The sequence below is a fragment of the Equus caballus genome, chromosome 23, assembly GCF_041296265.1.
Source record: "Equus caballus isolate H_3958 breed thoroughbred chromosome 23, TB-T2T, whole genome shotgun sequence".
Classification (NCBI taxonomy): Eukaryota; Metazoa; Chordata; class Mammalia; order Perissodactyla; family Equidae; genus Equus; species Equus caballus.
The window spans coordinates 46,169,994-46,179,783 of NC_091706.1; positions in this window are offsets into that span (position 1 = coordinate 46,169,994).

A 9,790-nucleotide genomic window follows, 5' to 3' on the forward strand; every position below is an offset into this window, starting at 1 on the left:
ATTACTTTTGTGTCCCTCTGAAGTTATATCTTGTGTTCATTCCTAGAAACAGATTTCAGAGATAGTGCTCACTTACGGTTCCACGTAATCTTTAAAATTGAATGCAGGGAAAAAGATTTGGGCTATTAAAACAACTGTTCGAAGTTTGGTTATGAGACATTTGTTCTGAACTCAGTCTATGAATATTCAATAATGTTATGTATTTTGTCTTTTGCCATTTCCTAGTCAAAATTTTTATCAGCCAAGCAACCAATGGAATATAAAATTGGGCAGAGAGACCTAATATGTAACAGAAAAAAACCAAAAATTTTAAAAATATATTAATAAACCAAGAACAGAGCCTGAAATGAAAGAGAGGAGATTTAAAAGAAAAAATGCAAAATCTGGCACTTCAAAAGCATGACTGCAAAATTACAGGGTAGAGAAAGACAGGAACTAGCAAGATTCTTTACAAAATAACCAGGAGATTTTCGTGGATTTCAAGTTAAACATAAGCCAAGAGTGGAATGTGACCAGTAAAGGGAAAAAATGCTGTGTGATTGATAGAGGGGAAAAAAATACTACGTGAATGCTAATGTATTGTGCTTCATTAATGCAGAAACAGAAATCTGTGGTGTTCGAGTCACACTCAGACTTTATTTTTCAACTTCAAGGTCACAGTTTAAGGGGAACGTTGACAAATAGGAACATGCCTCTTTATCTTTTAAGTGATACAATGATGCAATTACTATCCCAAGAAAGAAACTTGGAAGTCACTCTTGAATTCTACCATCTCTCTCAATCCTTGCAACCAGTTAATTAATAATTTTGTTAAAACAGTTAATATCTATTGACCACTATATCTTGAGCACTGAACCCATCATCTAAGCCAGTCGTTCTCAGTTGGAGGGCAATTTACCCCCAGGAGACATCTGCTACTGGCATGTAGCAGCTAGAGGCAGGGGTGCTGCTATATATCCTGCTATGCACAAAACAGCCCCACACATTGAAAAATTATCCAGCCCAAAATGTCAATAGTGCTGAGGTTAAGAAAACCTAATCTAAGGCTACAAGGATAAACAAGTTTCATAGTGCACCTTAGTATCTAATGGGAGAGAACAACAAAAACCAATGGACTCTATTAAGAATGCATTATTTTCTCACAGAATAGGAAGTTTGAAAGGTAGAGAGCCCAGGGCAGCTAAGGCAGCCCGATGATGCCTTCAAAGACTCAGGCTTTTTCTAACTTTTCACCACCACCTTTAATGTGTGGTTTTTATCCTTTTATTTATACTGTCAGGGCTGCAAAATGGCTGCTATATCTCCAGAACTTGTATCCATCCCACACCAAAATTTCTCTTTTATTCAGAAGCGGATATTCTCCCCAAATTTTCCCTATATCTCATGAGAAGCTTATCACAAGGCAAGGGAGCATAGAAAATTGAAGATGTTTTTGTTGGTGGTGGGTGCTTGGTTGGTTACTATCCTGAAGGATATCAGAATAGTAAGGGATAAGAGAGAATGAATTTGGGATTGTGGCAACTTGGAGTATTGCCATAACAATTAAACAAGCAAACAATCAAGATACTTCATAATTATAGCAGAATGAAAGAAACAGACAGTGTACTTTCCTTTAAAAAAATCTGGTGGGGGTTATTTAATTTAGAAGAGTGAATAGCGAAGTTAAGCCAAAGAAGTGAAAATACCTGAAACCTAGAGGATGAGAAAATTGCTGAAAAAGTTAACTGAACAGGGCTATGATAAAAGCCAAGTCCTCATTATTCACAGCAGAATGTTTGAACATGCTACCTCTAAATTGTTTTAAAAGATAAGAAATAGAAGTTTAAATATACTATTTAAAAATAAGAAGGCAAAATCAGAAGAAGCAACTTGAAAAGCTGAAAATTATGGTATCCGGGAAGTGTGATTTGTGTGTGGGGAGGATGGAGGCAGAGGATCTTTTGAATTCTTCACGAACCTTGACATTTTGAAAGGAAATTTCAAAGAAGAGAGTGACTCTTCTGGAAATCTCAGGAAATAATGATTGATTTCAAAATTTGTATCACTAAGCAGAAGTTTATTCTTAATTTTTCCCCTGTGAAATAGGAAATTTTAGACTTTTAATTTGGGGGAGATGGAAAAAAAGGACAACGAATAAAATCTGTCATAGCTTTCAAATAGAAACTGTTAGCAAAATGAGTGAGACCAGTTATTAATCAATTAGATTAAGTAAATTACCATGGAAATATACTTTTGTATTTTTTTATGTAGGCTTCAAACTACAGGCTTCTGACATATCCTAAAATGTTCTTTCCTTCCAGTCTTCAGATTTAAACCAGAGTTTTATCAATATATCTGCTAAGAATTGAATAGAATATTACCAAAAGATGGCAGCTTTGAACATATTTCAAAAAATGATTATGAACATCCAACGGCTTCAACTGAAATGAACAGTGAAGACATCTGCTATTCCTCTTCTGGTTAAAAAAATGTTTATGTGACATCTGAAGGCAATTTTTCATTTTGGTTAAAAAATGGCTTGTGAGATTAGTAATCTCCACATGGGTGAAATTCCCAACCAAATAATAGTGACACAAATGTGTCTTCTTATTGACTAGAACTCTCTTGTATACATTACCCTCCTCCATCATGCTCGCTTATCATCAGGCCCTTCCGGGCCACAAAATGAAGAGTGAGTGGCACATCACCCAAATGGTTTCACGAACAATAGATGATTATGCCAGCATCAAAGACACTGATAATTTGTGACAAGGGTGAAAAGGGCTAGCCAGCTATGGGAATCCGCTCCATTGAGCCACTGAGACTACAAATAATGAAATTCATGGTTAACTTTGTAAACATTCACCAAAACTTTCAAAGAAAAACTGGCCTAATAGAAAGCTAAAAAAGTAATAATTCATTTCTAACTTACTTTGAAAAAATCCAACTTATAGCATAGTTGTAAGAATACAATGAACTCCCACATACATTGCACCTAAATTTACCAGTTGTCAATATTTTGCACATTTGCTTTGTCTTTCTATTCCCACGTATACCTATGCACATATTATTAGTAATATTTTTCCCAAACAAGATTGAAAGTAAGTAGTGGATATCATGACCCTTTGTTGCTATTTCCATGTGTCTCCTAAGAAGAATGACATTCTCCTACATAACCTCAATACAACTGTAAATTCAGGAAATTTAACATGGATACAATACTGTTTGCTAATATACAGTCCATACAAATTGTTCCAATTGTCCCAACAGAGTTCTTTGAGAAGTCTTTTTAAAAAAATAACCAATTTGAAAATAAACACTTTGAAGAAGAAATAAAAATAGTATGACATAAAAATATCAAAAACATAAGAAAAACTTATTTAACTCAAGTTGAGTAAAGCCAAGTAAACCCAAAGAGTAGAAAAGGGAGGGGGGACCTTCTATCAAATTTCCTAAAAAGAAAAAAAAAGAGGTCAACATCTGCTTGTGATAGGACCAACTTTGTATCCAAAAAACCCTTGATTGACTTCACATCTCTTCCATTTATTAGCAATGCGCCATCGTGCAAGTTGCATTACTTCTCTAAGCCTCAGTTTTCTTATCTGTAAAATAAGGGCAGTTCTTAAAAAATAGGGATTTTTAGACCATTAAAAATGACATTGTACGGCAAGTACATCTCCCAATGCCTGGAATGTAGTAAGTGCTTAATAAATTTTAACTTTCATTCCTGGAATCGTGAAAACTCCAACAACCTCCTTAAAAAATGGTTTGGCAAAAAAGAATTTATGCTCCAAAGTTAAATCTCATGGTTCATGATGCCATGTTGCACACTGGTTTCCAACTGAACGCTCTCATCCCACCGCCATCGAGGGGCATGTCACAGCTAATTATCTGTCATCACGCCCTGTTGCATAGGCAGTACCTTGCCTGCTGCTGCTGGGACCTCGGTGCTGTCTGTTGATTCATTTGCATTGCCTCCTGAGTGTCTCTGCTGTGTATGGATCACACACAATGAAGCCCAGGGGCCAACTGGCAGGCCCATCTGAATTGTGGAACATATCTAAGGCCCCTCCTCATTACTTAGTGAGTAATGTGGGGGATGTTCGCTGGTTCACACACCCTGGCAATGTAAATGGTCATCTGCTGCCTCATCTGCTTTTCCGCGTCTGGGGTGCAGGACCAGATCGGCTGAGGAACTTTGCTAGCACTTATGCAAATAGCTATGGGAGCTCCTGGGTTTGGCAACATTTCCTTTCAGAAGCCTCATTTGTGGCGGCACCGTCTGCCTCTTTTGTGCTTTCAGAGCTTTGTAAGGCGACCTCAAAACAGATCTCTCCCGTAGTCGTGTTGTGTTTATACGCCTTTACCATGGAAAGACTGAAACTCTTCCTAGTACATTTAATATGCCCTGTTCAGTGACTGTGACGTTTGTGCTTAAACTCTGAAAGAATATATATTCAAGAAAGAATCAGACTATGCATATCTCGTTTTCCAAATTAAGGGGAAATGCATTTTCTTAACTGACTACATAATTTAGATTTAAAATACGTAAATAAATTCTCAAAGCATGTGTAGACATAGAACTTCGAAACCTAAACTGTTAGGCATATATGTATAACATTGTAATTTTGTTCCAATACAAACTTTATTCTTCCAAATACACCACAAAATGCATACTTTAAAAAATAAAATAAATTCCACCAATTTTTTTTTAATTATCCTCAAATTACTAACTCCGCAAAGGAACCATGGAATCATTACTAAGTCACAAGGAGAGTTGAATCTTGGCATGAATTTTTATTCCATTAATGGATGGAGTTTCTTAATTCTTCCTTCTGTCTATATTATGCTATACTTGTAACTATCAGATTCTTCTATAGAAACTAAATTCAAAGTTTGCTTAGAAAAGAAGGAAAAAGATAAAGCCTTATAAATAAGCCCCAACCATGGGAAATTTATCTACAAAAGACTGAAAACTACCGGAAATAGGTGATGCTTAAAAATGATTTCCTCTAGGTGTCAGTATAGTCCCAGAACTTAGAAACCTTAGCGTTAATGAAAAAATAAGAACACCGTAAAATAAATATGTTTATTGCCAGTCCACACTATTTATACATTTGAAAGATTTTTCTTTTGAAAACTGAGCTAAATTTGCAACTGTGAATGTTCATCTGCAGATGACAGAATGGATTTTGTACTAGAAAGAACAAAATGTGGCCATGATATATTTCTGCAAACACATATTGTTTTCCTTATCTTTGTTGGCATTGTAAGGCTCTATCATTCATTCTTGGATATCATAACTTACTCTCTCCTTTATAGAGATATTAACGTTTTAAAAACTCAATAAACTTTATGTTAGATAATGATTGATACTCATTACGATAATAGGGACTCACTTCAACAGCCTAGTGGCATGAAGTCTTGAATTATACCTTTATCCCCAATGGTGTAGGTTTGCTAAATTAGACTAACATAGAATTTAGAAGTAATACAACAACAAAGATTTGAATGAGTGTGTAGTTGATAAGTATTACAACATGTACTCTATTAAATAAACACTGGAGGGCCGCACGGTGGCACAGTGGTTAAGTTCGCGAATTCTGCTTCTCAGCGGCCCAGGGTTTGCCGGTTCAGATCCCAGGTGCAGACATGGCACGGCTTGGCAAAAGCCATGCTGTGGTAGGGGTCCCACATATAAAGCAGAGGAAGATGGGCATGGATGTTAGCTCAGGGCCAGTCTTCCTCAGCAAAAAGAGGAGGATTGGCAGTAGTTAGCTCAGGGCTAATCTTCCTCAAAAATAAATAAATAAATAAATAAATAAATAAACACTGGAATCCTCATTCCTTCAGCCATAGAGAATTCTTCTCTTTCTTTTCTCCAAATTAAGTTCCCTGAATAGGCTATATACCACCTGGATGCTTCCCAATGATCAGACCAGACACGTAATAGTGACATTTCTATACCTACAGATTTAGTGTATTTCAGAAATTCATTACACCCTACCTCTCCATTTTTCTCCAAACTTTATTTTGAAAAACGTCAAACCCTAGAAAATTGAAAAAGCAAAACAATGAATATTGACATACACTTCATCTATTTCATTAGTAGTTAACATTCTGTAACATGTTTTATCTCTCTAAACAAAAACCTTGACATTCAATTTTAAGTGGAACATATTTCTGAGGCATAGAAGATTGTTGTTAATCAGAAACTTCAGTAGTGTAAATTACCATGACAGTCTTCCATCCAATTCTTATACAATATGAAGGGTTGGTGTATGTATGTATGTGTTTAATTGTCTACTAGTATGATTTGTAGTCCCCAAAAAGGCTGAAGAGCTGGATCAGGCAGATAATCGCACAGCAATCAGGAAACAGCAAGATAATAGGATCTTTGCCATCCCTTCCAGGGTTCCTACTACAGAACCAGCACGACCTCTATCTCCTCTGAACACCCAAGCCACTTTCTGTCTTACCTCACCAACGTTACTCTGTCATCTGAAGAGTGAGAAAATTACGGAGAAGGATAGACGGCCTAGGTTACCAATCTATAGGATCTGGAAGAAATCACTGGAAAATTCAGAAATATGGTTCTATTGACCTCACAGACAACTTTTTCCATTTATGGCAAAATATAAAGTAGTCCCTGTCTGATCAAAGAAGACAGAAACTTAAGAAAAAAGAAAGAAAGAAACTAAACTAACCTCCATGATAGAAGTGGCCCTGCCACGGTTGAAAAATTATTAGCCTGTCCTGGGCACCAAATCTTAGTCTAAGTACTCAATTTGCTCCCGTAGCCCTCTGGCCAACTCTGATGATGATGTCACTCTCACAGTTGAAGGTTAAAGTCTATTTATCAAAGTTCTCCAGGAAATAAGATTAGAACACCCACCTTTTTTTGAAGCTTTATTTTGCACTTTGTCAAAACAAAAAAAAAATATTTCTATCTTTGCTTAAGTAAAAGATGTTTTCTTTTTAAGAATATTTTGGGAAATCTCTGGAGCAATTATTTTATAAGTTTAAAATACTCTTTTAGTTTCCTACTTGCCTCTGTAACAAATTACTACTAATTTGATAGCTTAAAATAACACAAATTTGTTCTCCTACAGTTCTGGGACAAGATGTCCAAAATCAGTTTTAATGGGCTAAAATCAAGGTCTAGGCGGGACTGTGCTCCCTGAGGAGGCTCTGGAGGAGAATTCTTTTCTCTACCTTCTCCAGTTTCTAGGCTTCATTCCTTGGCTCACGGTCCCTTCTTCCATCACCAAAGCCAGCAGGTTACATCTTTTCTCTCTGATTCCGCTCTGTCACAAGGCCATCTTCTCTTCTGTTTGTCAAATCTCTCTCTGCTCTCTCTTAGAAGGATATTTGTGATTGCATTTAGGGTCCACTCAGATAATCCAGGATAATCTCCCCATCTCAAGATGCTTAACTTCATCATGACTGCAAAATCCATTTTGTCATATAAGGTAACATACACAGGTCCCAGAGATTAGGACCTGGATATCTTTGGGTACCATTTTTCAGCCTACCACAAATACTTTCTTTGTGTGCCCATTTTGAGAAATTGGCTCAGTTATTACCAACAGAGAAAAATGAAGCCAGTTCCAAATTCTTCATTTTTCTTCATTAAACTGCCACAAAAAGTTTATCCTCAGCCTCTCTTCTGGCAATGCTAGAATTTGCTGAATCAAGACTGTAAAACTGATTGAGAGACTCTGCTATATCCTCATAAATCTTCCATGAAATTTCCTGCTCTCCATTTATTTTCTCTCCTTTCCACTTGGAATTCTTATTTTCTGCTATGTTTCTACCCAAACTACTTCTATGAGAAACATTTCGGTTTAACCATTTAGCAGAGAATTTCAAATTCTTCCTTTTAATCCTAGTTTTGTTTTGTTTTTCCTTTTCTTTAAACTTTCATGTAATCAGGATGGTGTTACGCGTCACAGCTTTCACAAAAAAGGTAATAATGCACTTGCCCCTGTAAAACTATCTTTAAGACTTGAGAAAGAGTCTCAAGGAGGCATCCTTAGTCCATCGCTCTTTGAAGACTACAAACTCCCCTTAGGTAATCTCAACCATTCCCATCACTTCAGTTACTCTGTTTATGCTAATAACTTCCAAATTTCTATATTTGTCCTTAATCACCACCATGAGCTTCAGTTTCACATATTTAACCGCAGGCTAAACAAATCCATTTGACTTGCTCTCAAGAACTTCAAATTCTATATATCCAAAATGGAACTATTTATTTTTCCTACATAAAAATGCCACATCCTCGTTAACCCTGTGCCTCAGTTAAAAGTGCCATCATCCATGAGTCTCTTAAGCAGAAACCTGGGAGTCGTTTTGGATTCCTCCCTTCTCCTTCATCTGCCAGTTGGCTACCCATCTTTATAATTAATCCACACCATCTCTCCTCATTTGTCCTCCAAAATATTTTTCAGTTCTCTTCTCTTTCTCTAATCCTTCTACCACTACCTAGTTGGATTTTTCCAGAACTTAACAAAGGCTTTAGATATTTTCATTTTGTGACACTTTCAGTATATTAACAAGTGAAAAAAAGGGCCAAATCAGCTATAAAACATAAAGTATATATGAAATATTTAAATTGAATAAGGCTTTCAGTACACGGAAAACCATACTATCCATGAGACAATTATAGCACTTATAAAAAATTCAGACTGCATTACAAGAAATATGGTTAATATTGGAACACAAGTTTAAAATCATTTGATAACATATTCTTTCAAACCTGCCAGTGTTTATCTAAGTCTGAATACACAACCTCATTTGGAGATGATATCAAAAATCTGTATTTGGAGTTCTTTGTGAATGTGAGTCCAATACCACATGGCCTTCCGGTTAACCTCCCTGTCATTGCCTCTCCCTCATTGATAGGACCTGAAGCTTCACCAACCACAGTCTCCTTCCTCCTCTCAAATCTATTCTCCGGCCAACAGACTGACCTACTAAATCTTTATCCTCCTGTCGCCGCTAAAACAGCCAGTAAAGTGCAGTCTCCCTGGCAAGGCACCCAATGCCTCTGTGACCAGCCTGGGATAGCTTTGAAGGCTCATCTTTTGTCTCTTCCTCCTCCCAAATTTTAAGTTCTAGGACTACAAACTGCTTGCTTTTCTGAAAAATCAATGCTTTTTCTTCCGTGCTATTTTTTCATGTTCCGTCTGGTCCACCACTTCCGCACCTGACTGCTTCTCGGGAGTCCACTCAGGGAAGCGTCATGCACTCCAGGCAGCCTCCCTCGGAAGCAGGACGGGAGGACGCGCCTCCTCCAGGGCGCAGTTTGCCCAAGGCGTGTCCTTGGCTGTTTCCATGCCTGCTGCCTCGCGATGCTGCGTGTTCTTTGAGGGCGGGACCCATGTCTTACTTATTTTTATGACCAGATACCCTGGAGATTACCTAGCTCAGGGTAAAAGCAAATAGATTGTTTATCAAACTGAACAAAACGGAGTAGAGAGAACTTGAAGGTGCTGCTTTCATATCTTCTAACCTCCACCAGGTGGCACTGTTTTATTTTCAAAAGAGACCAAATCTCAAAAATAGGAAGTGCAAGGAGGGTGTATTGGCATACACCCATGCACGTGTATGTGCGTGTGCAGAGTGGAACTCTTCTCACTGCTACCCATTTATACTAATGCAAAATACAGACAGTCGGTTTTGATTTTCCTTTGCTGGGTTTTGTTTGTTTGGTCTTTACAAAAGCAGAGTTGAAAAAAACTAAATTACTGGGCAGTTATAATCAATGTTCCTAAACAAAAAGGACCCAGTGTCTTTTTCGTTCTTA